Consider the following 16,746-nt stretch of genomic DNA (forward strand, 5'->3'; position numbering starts at 1 on the left):
TGTCAAGTGGGTTTTTAGAGCCAAGTTCAATGATGATGGCTCATTGAACAAGCACAAGGCAAGGCTAGTGGTGAAGGGCTATAGTCAGCAGTATGGCACTGACTTTATGGAAACATTTGCTCCAGTAGCAAGGCTTGACACAATCAAGCTTCTGTTTGCCTTGGTTGCATAGAAACAATGGAAGATTCACCAATTGGATGTCAAGTCAGCCTTTTTGAATGGTTTTCTTAAGGAAGAAATATACATCGAGCAGCCAGAGGGATTTAAATTCCCAAGAGAAGAGGACAAGGTCTATAGGCTGAAGAAGGCCTTATATGGCCGGAAACAGTCACCTAGAGCCTGGTATGACAGAATTGATGAGTATCTGTCAAGGGTTGGGTTTGAGAAAAGCCTAAGTGAGCCAACACTTTATGTAAAGAAAACTAAAGATGAAACATTGTTAATTGTTTCAATTTATGTGGATGATCTCTTGGTGATTGGAAGCAAAATTGATTTGATCAATGACTTCAAGACACAAATGCTGGAAGTATTCGATATGACAGACTTAGGAATCATGTCATACTTTCTTGGGATGGAAGTGATTCAATTTGATCATGGTATTTTCATAAGCCAATATGCTTTTGCCCTGAAGAACCTAGACAAGTTTTGCATGTCAAAGTGCAAATCAGTGAGCACACCAATGGCCCAAGGAGAAAAGCTGACCAGCATTAGAAGCCAAGAGAGGGTTGATGAGAAGGAGTTTAGAAGCTTAGTTAGCTGTTTGCTTTATTTGAAAGCAACTAGACCTGATCTCATGCATGCTGTTAGCTTGTTGTCTAGATTCAAGCACTGTTGTGACATATCTCATTTCAAGGCAGCAAAAAGGGTACTTAGATACATTAAGGGAACCTTGAAGCTTGGTGTCATGTTCAAGAAGGAAAATGAGCTTAAACTTGTGGGATATTCAGACAGTGACTGGGCAGGTTCTGCAGATGACATGAAAAGCACCTCAAGTTACTTTTTCACACTTGGCTCGGGAGTATTTTGCTGGAGTTCGAAGAAGCAACAAACTGTAGCTCAATCCACAGCTGAAGCAGAATAAGTTTCAACCACAGCAGCAGTGAATCAAGCCATTTGGCTTAGAAAGTTGCTATATGATCTAAATGAAGAACAACTTGAGCCTACTGAAATCATGGTTGACAACCAATCAACAGTGGCTATTGCTAAGAATCCAGTTTTTCATGGAAAAACCAAGCATTTTAAGATTAAGTTTCATTTTGTTCGAGAGGCTGAGCATCAGGAGAAATCAGTCTTGTTCATTGTAGCTCACAAGACCAATTGGCTGATATTTTGACTAAGCCTCTTGGTACATCAAGGTTCGAGAACTTAAGGAGTAAAATTGGTTTATGTTGCATACAGACCAAGGAGGAGTGTTGAGCATTGGCCTGCAATGCAACATGTGACCAGCAGCTTCTTCAAGCAAACCAAAGAATGTAGCGAGCCGAGAGCGATGGCGACTTGGTGCATTTTGTTTTCATTTTGTTCAAATGTAATTTTCCTAGTTAGTTTGTAACTTGTAATCAAAGCTAGTAGGATTAGTTTCTGATTTGTACTTGATGTAATGGCTGATGTATCAGCTAGCTTTGGTTTGAATTTCAATCTTGTATTAGTTAAGTATAGGTGGGAGCAGTTACATTGTTAGGTAACTGTCAAATTCACTTTGTAACTTACATATAATTTGATATTATCAATGAAAGATGATGATTTTCAGCTCAATCATCTTGTTGTTCAAATTCTTTCTCTTTTCAAATTTTTGCTTCGGTTTTTCTTACTGTCATTTTTAGCAAACTTAGTTTGTTTTGTGATTTGTTGCTGTTGTTTCAGCAATTTTGAACCTATTCTTGTCACCAAAAACTCCATACTTAGCCAAATTCAACATTATTTAAAAAAATTAGAACAATACTTCTTCTTTGACGATCGGGCAAAAAAACAACTCGGACATCTCAACGAGGCCGTGGTCGTATTACCAAATGGATGGAAGTTGAGGCACTGGCCACCATCACAGACAAGTAGATGGAAAACTTTGTTTGGAAGACAGCCATCTGTAGGTATGTGGTCTCACAGCTAATCATCACAAACAACAATAATCAGTTGCAAGGAAAGTTTGAAGAGTTTTGCAGCAATCTTCACATTTCCTTAACCTATAGTTTTGTGAAGACTTTCTAGAAGAACTCCAAGAAGAAGCCACCAACAAAAAAAATCCTCCAAGCCTTGAAAAACAAAGTTGATGAAGCTAAGGGTGGATGGTTAGATGAGCTACTACGCATCTTGTGGGCCCTCTAGAGCACCTTCCAATTTGGCACTGAGGAGACTCCTTTCAGCCTGATGTTTGGTTTAGAAGCTACCATTCATGCTAAAATTGGCATCAATACCCATTGGTCCTCCATTATGAGGACCAAGCTAATGATGTCATGCTTAGGAAGAACTTGGGACTTTTTGGAGGAAACCAAGGATCAAATCGCACTTCACCTGACAGCCCGTGCCTAGCAAGTGGAAAATGATTACAACACCAACGTTCATAGTAGGAAATATCAAGTGGGAGATTTAGTAATGAGAAATAAGGAAGCCAGCCTGCTGGTGGGTTAGAAAGGAAAGATGTCAACCAATTAAGAAGGTCCTTACCGGGTCATCAAGGTAGTTGGATACGGCGCCTATCAATTAGCGCACTTGAACGGGAAGCTTTTGCCGCGGAAATGGAATGCTCGACCCCTCCGCAAGTTCTACATTTAAACTAGACATCACGTGTATGTTTATTTCTGTCTCCACTTTCTTATACTTGGGCAATATGTTGTACTTTGTAAATAAAATGATAGTGGAACCATACAACTGTCATACATGCATACACTGCCATAATTTAATATTGTCGCACTTTCACAAGCACTTCTACATTTTATAAATGCTTGTTAAATTATGTTACATATGTTTTTGTTCCCGGTTTGTTTATCTTTATATATACCTACACATGATTGCTACTACATTCTTCCAGATGCACGATTCTACATTGCGTAATTTCGAGCCAAAAATGAGCCAATGGTTGCACCTACGACATGTATTTACATTATTTTGCAATGCGTAATTCCAAGCCAAAATGAACCAACGGTTGCAATTTCGGCATGATTACAAAACTCCCCCTTTTGTACGGATAATCTACAATGAATAACCTATGACACCACCCGCTATGAGCATGACCCATCGTAATAAGCAAATGTATTATAGGAGCACAACATGTTAATTACGAAAAATCCACTCGCTATAACTAATAAGAACACGATATATACTCATGACATTCTTATGTTATTATTTTGTAATTATTTTTTAATGTTTCTTCTTATTATTTCCGATACATATCATATTGTGCATATAATTTGTTATTGTCATTCTATTTATTAAAAGAATAGTCAAGTTGTGTTCACTTGTATATTAATTTATCATATAAATTTAATTTTAAAAAACATTTATATGTACGTGCCCATGTTTGTGATGTGTTTGTAATTTTAATATAAATTTTAATGCATCAATAATTATTTTATATAACTTTTTGCAAGTTCATGAATTCATGTCATTTTTTCTTGCTTTTGTGGCATGTTTTTGTTTTATCATATCATCTTTTTATTTGTATTCATTTATCTCATGTTTTACATAATTTCTCACAATTAATTAAGTTAATGTATAAATTTAGTTACCTAAAATATTTAAATAAAAGTAAAACATTTTTCTATAATTAATTATTTTAATCCCTGCGTAATGAGTTATGTATTTTGGAAAAACTTTAAAAATCAATTTAGTGGCTTGGACTTTGGGGCATCTAAAAATCAAGTAATGCCTGGCTTTTTGAGAAACAAAGGAAGATCCGATTAAAATTTAAAATATTTAACAGGAGAATTTTATTTAAATATAATTTCTCATGAAAATAGAATTAGGATCATACTTAGATTATAAAATAAAATCAAAACATTTGTGGTAATTATGAAAAGAAAAAGAAATGATAACCTTAGACTGATTTATGGGATGGACTACTCATTTAAATCTCAAAATTCGTTCAAAATTTAAGAAGGTTTGGACAAATTATTAAGCAAAAAAAAAAAGATTTGAACGAAAAAATTAGGCTCATTTAAAATATAGGATGGGCTTGAGCCTAAATATTTAAGGTTTAAGCCTCGATCAATCTATTTTTTAAGTGTATAATGTTTTATATTATTTATAATACATAAAAATTAAATCCATATTAATATTGTTGTAATGTAAACATTAAAAATTTAAAATGATTATATGTAAAATTATATTAAATATTAAATATTGTTATGAATATCTTATTAAGTGGATATTCATCAAGATCAAGATAAGTTTTTATATATTTTAAATTCTAATAGTCATTAGAAGTAAATCTCTACTTCAATTATATTTCTTATCTCTATTTGGAAAAGCTTTGTAAATACTCGAATTGATCAATAAAAATGTTTTCTCTTTGTTTTCTCATTCTCTTTGTTCTTTACTTTCTATCCTTTTATTTTATAACATGTTATCAACACGACTTTCTTTTAATTGTTTTTCCCCATAAGTCACAAAAATATCCCAAAATTTATTGTTGTCAGTTGCCTCCTAAAACTACTGTTATTTCAATTGAGGTCTGCGCACTATAAGTAGTCGTTAGAGCCTTTAATCACTCAAGTATGCATAAATCTCTAAATTTTTTATGCCCTTTTATGCAAAGAAATTTATATAATCCTTATGTTATATGTTTTTCTCCTTTGTTGATTGATTTTTGGTAAAATTATTTTTGAAAAAAAATATTATTACTTTAAGGTTTCTCTTAAACTAAGATTCTTTTATTAAATTATAATATGCATAATATTTAGATGTTTAAAGATTTGATTATTAAATTCTTGTTATTAAATATTCTTATAATTTGATTAAAATTATGGTGGAAAGTGTTATTAACTGACCCTAGTTGATTAAAGGGAAATTTGATAGGATCTATTGGGGTTTTTTACCTATATATTATAAAAAAGAAAAATACTTAAATGGTATGTTAAATAGATTATGCATCAAAATGGTATATCCAAGCAAGTGGATGGTGGTGCATAGGCGGCACCATCTTAAAATAATGACACCTTTGGCTGAAAAAAATAATAAAAAAAATTAGAAATGGCATCTAAATAGGCGGCACCTAAAGGAATACGGGTCAAATATGACCCGTATACTACCAAAACCCGACCCACCCAAACCCACTGTCGAGCCGTTGTCATAGATGGGACAGGACAACTAGTAAAGGCTCAAAGGAAGGCGACACAGCACTGAAAATGCCTAGTTCACAGGCGGCACCGGTTGGTCATGCCCACTCTAGAGGCGGCACACTGTTGGTCATGCTGATTCCACAGGCTGCACACCTGTGACTTGTCAGCGAAGGGACGGGTCTATGCCATGCCCGTGACTTGTGCTTTGGGGACCATTATAAGGTCCCCAGTGTCTCATTTTTGGCTGAAAAAGAGCCGAAATTTGAAGAAGAGAAGAAGAAGAAGAAAAAGAGAGCGGGAAGGAGAAAAAGAAAGAAAAAAATAGAAGCTGAATAGATACAGGGAAGGAGAAAGAGAAGGAAAAAAATAAATAGAAAAGGAAAGGAGAGATTGTTGTTTAGGGTTTAGAAAGATTTGGTGTTTACAAAAAATCATAAAAGGTAATTTTTTATTTAGTATTTTTTGTTGTAAATAAATGTTAATTATTGTTGATTTAATTCAAATTTTATTTTTATTTTATTTTTCTAAGGTATTATTTGGTTAAAAGGAGCTATTAAGGTATGTTTGTATTTATTTTATATTTTCATTCATTCATAAGTTATTTTTAATATTTATATAAGTAAAAAGTCTATTTATGTTATGTATAAAGAATGTTTTATTTTTATGTAATTTATTTATTATGCCTGTTTTAGGTTGATTAGATTTATTTTTATGTAATTTATTTGGAATGTTATTTTGATTATTTTAATATAAATTTTTATTTTTTATGAAAGTAAAAGATGAGACCATTGAGTTGGAATTTATGAGATAAATTAGGAATAATAGTTTACATGTTCTACTTTTTAAGATTTTATAATTGGGACTAAGAGTTTATGTTTTTAAATTTTATTTTATGTTTTCTATAAATATTATAAATAAAATTTCTTTTGAATCCTTCTATGCAAAAAAATTTATATTTTTTGACAATAGTTAAGTTTGCATGTTATTATATATATATTATATTTTAAATCAAGACGTTTTACTTATTATTATTTTAAAATAATAATAAAAATATTTGTATTTATTTTGTTGAGATAGTTTATGTTTTTTTATATTGGCATGTTATTTTTATTATTTTAATATACTTTTTTTTATGTAGGTAAAAGATTAAATCATTGAGATGAAATTTGTGAATAGGACCATTGAGTTGGAGTTTGAGTTGGAATTTATAAGGTATAATTATTTTATTAATGTAGTATAGAAAAAATATGATGTGAACAAAACTGCTTTGGTACTTTTTGTAATTAAAAGCAATATATAAAAATGAGTTATTTTGATAAATATTTAAAATGCATTAAACTTAGAAATTAATTATCAAAATTTGTTTTGAAATTGTAGGTATCGCAAAGGGTTCATTGATTAAGAATGATGATCACATATCAAACACAGTTAATAATATGGTAATATATTGTTATTTGTTAATCACGGGTTCCTTTAAAAAAAGTTCTACATCATTTACGAAAATAAATTATGTTATAATAACTATTTTTTGTAATTTAATAGTGTCAAGGCCCATACCGCGCATTGAGGGGTCGGGTGAATGGTTTAGGATATCCCCCAAATGAATGACTTATGTCATACTTGGAGTTAGCCGGATTCGAGTCAGCAACATTGATTCGGAAGTTTGATTTGCGGTACAATTTAATATCTGCATTGGTCGAGCATTGGCGCCCGGAGACCCACACTTTTCATTTGCCGTGTGAGGAGTACACTGTCACTCTAGGTGATGTTGCATCGCAACTTGGGCTCCCAATCAATGAAAGTGCTATAACGGGCGTAAGTACGATACCTGAGCCGGCTGCCCTTTGTTATAGCCTACTAGGAGTCTCCCTCAATGATGCTGAGTCCAAATGTATGAGTTTGAGATTTTCATGGCTGAAAGCCAATTTTGAACATTTATCAATTAATGTCACTAAGCAGAAGGTGATGTGTACAGCTCAAGCGTACATTATGCATATTATAAGGGGTGTACTGATGTCGGATGCGAACAAAAATAGGGTTCATTTGATGTATTTACTGCTATTAACTAATTTACAGAATGTTCGCTAGTATAGTTGGGGTTCTGCAGTTCTGACTATGTTGTATCATGAGCTTTGTTGGACAAAAAAGCCTGATGCCGTAGACATAGGTGGATGCCTCATATTGCTGCAGTCATAGGCTCTTTATCGGATGTCATTCTTGGCATCAGTTAGGCACCAGGTATACGTATTTCCACTGGTAACAAGTGATAAAATTTAACTTATTATTGCAATTAATTGACATTTTTTCTAATGATATTATTCTAACGATACTATTCTAACATGTAATTTATTTTCATAGATAGAGTAAAAATCCGGGTATCAGGAGGTTATACACTGTCTCGATATATCATTTGATGATTGAACAACATGTCAAGTAAGGGGTAAGTTATTCCAATATTCGTGACATTTAATTACTTTGTATATCTTACTTGAACCGTGTTAAATTTTAACCATGTTATTAATCATGCAATTTATCTGGATGTCGTATCGAAGACTAGAAATAGCGGTTGTTATACCCTCGTCTGCCCACATTCATTCTCACTTGTGGTGCATTAACGCACCAATTATCAATTTCTAGACAATCGAGTGATATAATAGGAATCGACTACTCCGGCAGTTTGATTGTATCCAGTATATACCACCTCCACCAATGCAGTTGGGGAAGATTCACGGGATTAACAAGAGAGGAAAACATGGAAATAATTGGAGGGTTGTACACTAGAAATATATTGCAGTGTGGGATAATCGGATGGCGCGGAGACCTCAGATGGATTTTTTTTCGATTTGCAACCATCATTAGAGTACATACAATGGTACTCTAATACGGGAAAACCATATTTACTTGGTGGGCAGTCGACTGTAGTCCCCCACACATGCATCGAATTGGGGCATACGAGCTAGAGCCCGAGCTCGAGCCCAAGCAGTCGCATACACATTTCGGGGATAGTTCTTATCATCTGGAGTTGCGGGCCAATGACTATTTCCTGGGCTTGTTAGGACACGACTATCATTTCAGGTTTGATATCTTCATTCCAATACCACCGCAGTACAGCACTCCTCTCAGCCCATATCTACCGCATTACTCCACTCCTCCTCAGTCGTATCCATCACAGTACAGCACTCATCTCAACTCAAGTTTATCGATACCGTTCGGGGCATATGATTTTTCTTTTGTGTTTCGCACACCCCTACCTACGACTGAAGAGGATGTTGATTATAGTGATCACCCACAACATGAATGTCGACCCCTGCAGAAATATACCCCTAGGACCACACTATCAAACCATCAATTTTAGGTGTTTCTTGTAATTTAAATATTACAAAGTTTGTATTTTTTTTATTCTAAAAATAAAAATCAAGAAAAAGACAATCTTTGTATTTATTTAATTAGATTAATTGCAATATTAAAACTTGGAACAAACTTTATGGTCATAAATTAGATTAATTGCAACATTACAACATTACAACATTAAAACTTGGAACAAACTTTGTAATATAAATTAAATACATTACAATATTAAAACTTAGAACAAATTTTGTAATATAAATTTTGTAATACAAATTAAATACATTACAACATTAAAACTTGGAACAAACTTTGTAATATAAATTAGGTACATTGGATTATATAAGCCCAATTCCTACCCAATCGTGATGATTGTTTAATATGGTAGTTTTGTTGCAGGCATTTACTCCGATTATGACCAGCTTATCTACATAATCCACAATGTTTACCGTCGGATTTCTCCCTAATATCCATTTCATTATGGATTCTGGATGATTACAGACGACCTTTCGAATTCTTATGCAACCCTTTGTCTGCGACAAGCTTGAAAGTCGTTGGAGGCACCTCCCACGTAGATAGGTCAAGTAAGACGGGGAACTCATTCTCCCAGACACGCAACGTGCACTCGAGGGTGTACACATCATCGACAAATTGTTCAACATTAAGCGAGACTTTAGCACACGCTACCACAACATGTGCACATGGATAATGAAGTGTTTGGAACCTCCACAATAGCACCATCTGTTTCAAAGATCAACTCCATAAGACCTAGGTGGTAACTCATTCTTGGCATCAAGGTAGCCAACCTGTAGAACGTAACCGAGAAAACAGATGAAATCGGAAGATGTCGTGTTTTCAACAACACGGAGTTGATCCCCTACACCAAATTTTGGTTATCTGACCATAGCGAAAGCCCTCGTCAAAAATTTAAGCCCATTTCCATAGCTCTATGGTACCCAGCCACTGTCGGAAAGATGTGTTGGTTTTAAACCCTCCATGTCACTCTCAAGTCAGGTCATTCTTTGGCGGAAAATGTATGGCTCTAACTCGTGCATGGCTCTAACTCGTGCACTGTATATGTAATAAGAAAAGATAAGTTACAGTATTGTCTTAAAACATTAAAACTTATATTGAAAAGATAAGGTTATCCTTTACCCATTCTCACAACTTTTCTCCGCCAATCTACATTCTTATAATCTTGATGGAAGTTAGTCGCGATGTGCCAGATGTAGTAAATAGATCTCCATGGCACACCGGAACGTCTAATAGCGGTAATTAATCATTTCCCTCTATGGAGATGATGCAAATATTATCGTTGCTAATAGCATACCTCCGCAGGTTGGTAAGGAAATATTCTCACGATTCTATATTCTCCTTATCTACGATGGCAAATGCTATCAGAGCACATTCTTGTTCCCATCTTGAGCAACTACAAGAAGTAGGATTTGTGTATATTTTTTGTATAGCCAGGTCCCATCTACTTGCACAAATAGCTTGCAGTGGGGAAATGTACACACACATAGATTAAATGTCCAAAACATCTGATGAAAAATTCTTTTTCCTAGTTGTAGTTGGTCATCCAAGCCGTAATAAGGTCGTGTCTATAACTTAGTGACAGTCCCCAGTACGTACTCCCGCATAGCGGCTATCTATCCGTGTAGCTCATTGTACGACGCATCGAAATCTCCGTACAATTGCTCTATTTCCATCTGTTTAACTATCCACGCCTTTTGGTATGATACTCAATACTGAAATCGTGCCTGCATTTCGACAATTAGTACCGAAACTTTAATGGTCGGTATGTCCTTCACCATTGGCATGATACACATACAGATAGTTTTGGAATCAAGTTTTCGATGATCTTCTGTCATACGTGTTGACGTGCATGTGTAAGGTCCAACAAATTTTTGTATCTCCCATATCTATGGCTTTTGAATAAGTGCATCTCATACCCACCAATTGCAGCCTTCTGCCAACTTCCAACACTTCCCAATATATAATGTCAGTTTAGACACTACGACTTTGTAGTCCACTGATATATTCATGCTATACCGCTTAATAGAAAATATGTACTCTTTCTTACTTTCGAATCTTTGGCCTACGAACAACTCTTCAGGATCAGAATCTTCAGCCAGCTGGTGAGCAAGTAGTATTTCAGGGTACTCCAAAAACTCGACTACGTGCGCTGCGTTGGGATCTATGAGCGACATGTGTGCCCCAGGATTATTGTGTATCACAATACGTCAAATCTGGCTATTGACTGGAGATGCGTTAATGTTTCCTTTTCCATTCACATCTTCATCGTCAATATCATTGAGAACCTCATCCACATCGAGATCACTATCACTATGGACCTCGTGATTATAAGAATCATAACTAATGTATCCATCATCACCACCCACATAAATACCAAGTGCAACATTAAGATCGATATCAATCCCATGTATAGTCGATTCACTATCAACGTACGATATTGGAGCCACCATACATGGTTCTTGAGCTCCATGTTCTTCACCTAATGCAGTGAGATATTCAGTTGGTTCCTCTCCAGCTAACTCAGTAAATAACTGAATCGGTGCATTTTGGTCACTCCGATTCCCATAATAAATAGCGATCATTGTCTCCATGTCTTCACCGTCTACAAGTTCCATTTTAGTGAATTTGATAGGATCTGCCAAAATTGGAAACTTATAGAAAAGTTTCTAGATCCTTCTCCCACAACGTCTAACAATTTTTGCACTAATCCTTTCCTTCATATCATCGAACGAGACATTTTTATTAAATCTCATTGCTATTTGTTGGCAACATTCAAATATACATCTAAAGGTTGTTGTTAATATTATTCCATCGAAATAAACGTATACAAAAAACTGATTATCCATCTTCAATACTCAATCTATAAAAAAATAAACAAAAATTCTCAAAACAATTTCGAATAGCAAAAAACTACTTACATAAAAAAATTTAATTAATAAAAAGATACCAAAATTATATCAATATGCAATTCTTTTCATTCATAAGTTCGGATTTTTTCAGTTCTCATTTTGTACATGAACAACATTTATCTTTACATTTCACCACTTAAATTCAATTCTACGTTTTCTTCCATCTCCGATCCTGTATCTTCCTCTGGGAAATTCTTTATATTAAATTCTGAATTCTTTTCAAATTCATCTTCTACAATCCAATTTGGAAATTTCTCAGGATCTTCTTCCTCTTCAATCTTTATAGCAGGTATTAAATTTAGAAATTCTCTTGGTAATTTCCTAACAACTAATTTATCCATCCATGGTATGTCAAACACATTTTGCTTCCCAGTTAACTTTCGTGAACCTACACTTTGTCTCGTTATTTTCCTTGCTCCATAAGAGATTATAAACTTCACGAAGTATATAACTAGATTCCAATAGGTTTGTGGTACCAATGTCTTCCAAAGTTGGTCTAAAATGATTTGATGCTCCCATTCTATTAATGTCCCTCTAAGGGTTAAGTATTGCACTTTATTCTTTCTAATCAGTTCATGACCCTTCCATAACACTTCTTGCATCTTTTGATTTTCGATAATAAGGTGTTGAACGATGTCTTCTTCTGGTTTCATTCTGTAATCTTGCAATTCTCTCATCATCTTATCAACTTTCTCCTTTTGTGCTGAAGTTATTATCTCATCAAGAAATGTCAATTTTTTGTCATTTCGCAATATCTATGATAGAAATATTTTTAGTATTTATCTATTTTTCTATTGTTATCAATAACTAGCAATTACTTTATAATAGTTACTAACATAAAACTTTCAAATATATTAAAAATTTTAAAATATAACATTCATAACCTAACAAATAACAATAAACCTTAAACAAATAATTAATCTAAACACAAAACTTACTAACAAATCACAAAAAAAAACAAAATAGCTTTAAAACAAAATATAAAAATAACAAGAAACAAACTATATAATACTAACAAAATAATTTTTCTTATCATAATTTATTCTATTTGAAAATAACAATAAAAAAATACATTTTCTTTCTTTCTTTCTTCTCTTTCTTTCTTTATTTTCTTTTCTTTCTTTCTTTCTTCTCCCTCTCTTCTTCCTTATGTTCTACTATTTTTTTAACAGATACTAATATTGAGCCAAACAGGGGGAGGGGGAAATGGTACTGGTGCCGCCTATCAGATAGGGGTCACTGGTGCCGCCTATAAGATAAGCACTATACCTCTTTCGTATAAAATACCAATTCTCTATACTATTCTAGACAAATGTGGTGCCGCCTATCAAGTAAGCACCTCTATTTAAATATTTTTTTTAGTCAAAAGTGTCAGTATTTTAGGGTGGTGCTGCCTATGCATCTCCCTACACTTGCTTGGATGTACCATTTTGGTACATAATCTATTTAACATACTATTTAAGTTTTTCTTTATATAATATATAGGTAAAAAAACTGATCTATTGAGTCTTATTGTAACACCCCTTACCCGAGTCCAAGGCCAGGATTGGGTACAAGGCATTACCTAACTTAAACACGTGCATACAATCATTTCAAATCATAAAAACTCGATTGAATTTAAAACTTTTCAATCTTAGTCTAGAAATTCTTAATATGGGCTGACGAGGCCCAAACACACATTAGAAACGACTCGGGATTTACCCAAACACCTTTGAAAAATAAAAAAAAAAGTCACTTGAAATAGGAGCACACACCCCTATATCCATTTTGACATGGCCGTGCTAGAGGCCCGTATGGTTCACACAGCCTAGGCACAAGGGAACACGCCCGTGTCCCAAGCCCATGTGAATTAAATTCCAAATTCGAACCTACAGAGGTTTTCACACGGTCGAGCACACACCCGTGTCTACAGCCCATGTCCATCACACGGCCATGACACGCCCATGTTGTAGCCCATGTGTAAAAATCTTGACATTCTGTTTCTGACATCAGCAACAAATTATGGACACACGGCCAAGGCACACACCCGTGGCCATAGGCCGTGTTTTCCACACGGTTGAGACACACGACCGTGTCTCTGCCCATATGTTGACTACCATGTATACTGACTTGCAAATTCATGGTGCAGGGCACACACGGTCGGACAACACGCACCATGGGGCTGACCGTGTGTCACACACGGCTTAGGCACACGCCCGTACGTCTAGCCATGTGGAAAAAAATAGGCTATCTAACAAGCCTTTTTGCCACCCTTACTTACACCTACCTACAAAGCAATACATACCACCAATTCACACAGCAACACAAAGCCAATTCAACTGTATCAAGATATCTAATACAACCACATTACACTTTAACAATTTAACAAGAACTTGATTAGTCATGCGATTTAATCATCTATGAAATCATCATCATTTGCACTTATTAATAACCAATATTAGCCACCATCCATGGCATTATACAAAATAACTAAAGAGCTATGACAAGCCACTCCTTTGGCCCAAAACAATATGACCATTACAAAAGACTAGTTCCTATACATGCCATAATCAAAATGATAAAACTAGCTATACTAATTGCTTCAGGGATAGTGTGACTGGCTTCTCCGACATAAGGCGATGATCCATAAGCTACTTTGGCGACACTATAAGAAAATGGAAAGGAAAAGAGGTATGCATAAAGTTTAGTAAGTCACATGCAAATAATGAGTAACTATATGCTACCATAAGGGATCATACTCCCAACATATCTTAATTTGCACATGAAAGTAAGGATTCATAAACACTACTTGCTCATTTTTGTTTCTCACCAATTATACAACAGTAGTTTGAATTCACAATTCATAATTCGTGTAAAATACACAAGCAGTCATATGCATAACTTACTCACTTTCCTCCTTTACTAAACATACAACGTAAATAAAGCTCGTATGTCGTAATTCTCATTTAGGTACCTGTACCACTAACCACATGGTTATAAGTTCTCTTATTTCGATGTAAACCATAAATCTCCCGTTGAACCATTTAGAATACTACAGGATATTCAAAAGCCCCAGACATGGGATAAGATGCCGACGCCATGTCCCAGACATGGTCTTACACTGGCTAGCACATCAAAGTCGATGCCATGTACCAGACAAGTCTTACACTAACTTTCATATATCGAGGCCGATGCCATGTCCCAGACAGGTCTTATACTAACACACAACAAGCTGACGCCATGTCCTAGACAGGTCTTACACTAACTTGTATATCTCGAGGCTGATGCATGTCCCAGACATGTCTTACACTAGCTTTCGTCTCGAAGCCAATGCATGTCCCAGACATGTCTTACTCTGGCTCTCATAATGTGGCCGATGCATGTCCCAAACATGTCTTACACTAGCACACATATCACCCAATGTCATGGCATGAATATCCAAATCTATTTCTAAAGTTCAACCGGGAGTCTTTACTACATTAATTTCTCAACGTACATACTCATATTCACAATCATAACAATTTATGCAATATTAATTCAATCAAAAATCATAGCAATATAGTTGCATTATTAACATACAACTTACCTCGGATTATAAATATAGGCGACTAGTCGGTTTTAATCTATTTGTTTGGCCTTTCCCCGGTCTAGGTTCAAATTTTGTATTTTTTGATCTAAAATAATAAAAATCCATCCATTTAATCAATAGATAAATTTATACAATAAAAAATTCACATTTTTGGCAAAATGACCATTTTACCCCTAGGCTCAAAAATTGATTTTTATCGAATTTCTTCATGCCTTAAGCCTAGCCGAACCATTTTTTCTCTTATAGCAACCCAAAATTTTACCACATTATTATCTATTTTACAATCTTTACAAAATAGTCCTATTAGGGTTCCCATGAGAAATTCTTTCACAAAAGTTGTTTATTTCACAACCATAACTCATATTCTTTCATAAAATTTCAGTTAACAACATATATGCTTTCATGGAAAAACTCTAGACTCTCAACTATTTTCCAAAATAGTCCCCTCATTAGTTAGATTATGCTACAAGGGTTCCAAAAGTACCAAAATCATCAAAAATAACCATCTAAATCACTTACTTGAGAGAGGAATAAATGGCTGAAAGTTTCAAGCTCCCATGGCTATTTCTTGGAGGAAAAATCAGTGGAAGAAAGAAGAGTAAGAAGATGACAACATTTTTTCTCTTTATTTTATTTCTAAACAATATTAAGTCATCAACTCACCTAATCATTTGACCAATTAATTTATCTTGTCCCTATGGCCGGCCTTGCCTCTTTAAAGGGTCTATTTTCTCTTTACAAACCTCCAATTATGGTTCTCTAGTCATTTAGTATATCTATAAGATAAAAAAAACTTTTACCCTTTATGCGATTTAGTCATTTTTTGCAATTAAGCTTGCAAACGCTAAAATCAATTCACCAAAATTTTCATACACTTATATAATCATATTATGAAACCAAAATAGTAATAAAAATAATTTCTTGACTTCTGATTTGTGGTCCCAAAACCACTATTCCGACTAAGCCCAAAATCGGGCAGTTACACTTATTTACTTGCTAATGTTGAATGATTGTATTATATCTTTTAAATTGAATTTATAAATATTTGATTAGAGCTTCATAAGATTTTATAACATATATGTGGTATTGAAATTTGATACAATGTGTATCGAATAACTTTCAAATATCGTATATGAAAATTTTGATTGTTTATTAAATGATTTTTACTATTAGATTATAATGTTATTATTACAAAAACAAAGTTGTTTTACCACCAAAAATAGTGCTCGTGATAATAGCCAGGGTGATAACAATGATGTTAAAGAATCTCAGGTATATTTTACTATGATTTGTTTATTATATCATGTTTATTATAATTGGAGATTAATAATGAAAACATGAATAGATGGATTTTGATTTGAAATCCACACATGTTTGCGATGGTGATTATAAAATAAAGAATTTTTGAGACGTTTATAAATCCGTCATAGTAAATTTGTTACATTCCCCAAAGTGAATGCAAACATAAAGAAAATAAAAGATATAATTATGGACCACTAAAAGTGGAAACATAGTAATAAGTAAGAGAATAATGAGAGTTCTCAAGATAACTCTTTAAAGGGTAAAGATAATTTATGTTATCAATGTAATATGAAAGATTATTGGCCACATATGT

The sequence above is a fragment of the Gossypium arboreum genome, chromosome 11, assembly GCF_025698485.1.
Source record: "Gossypium arboreum isolate Shixiya-1 chromosome 11, ASM2569848v2, whole genome shotgun sequence".
Taxonomy (NCBI): Eukaryota; Viridiplantae; Streptophyta; class Magnoliopsida; order Malvales; family Malvaceae; genus Gossypium; species Gossypium arboreum.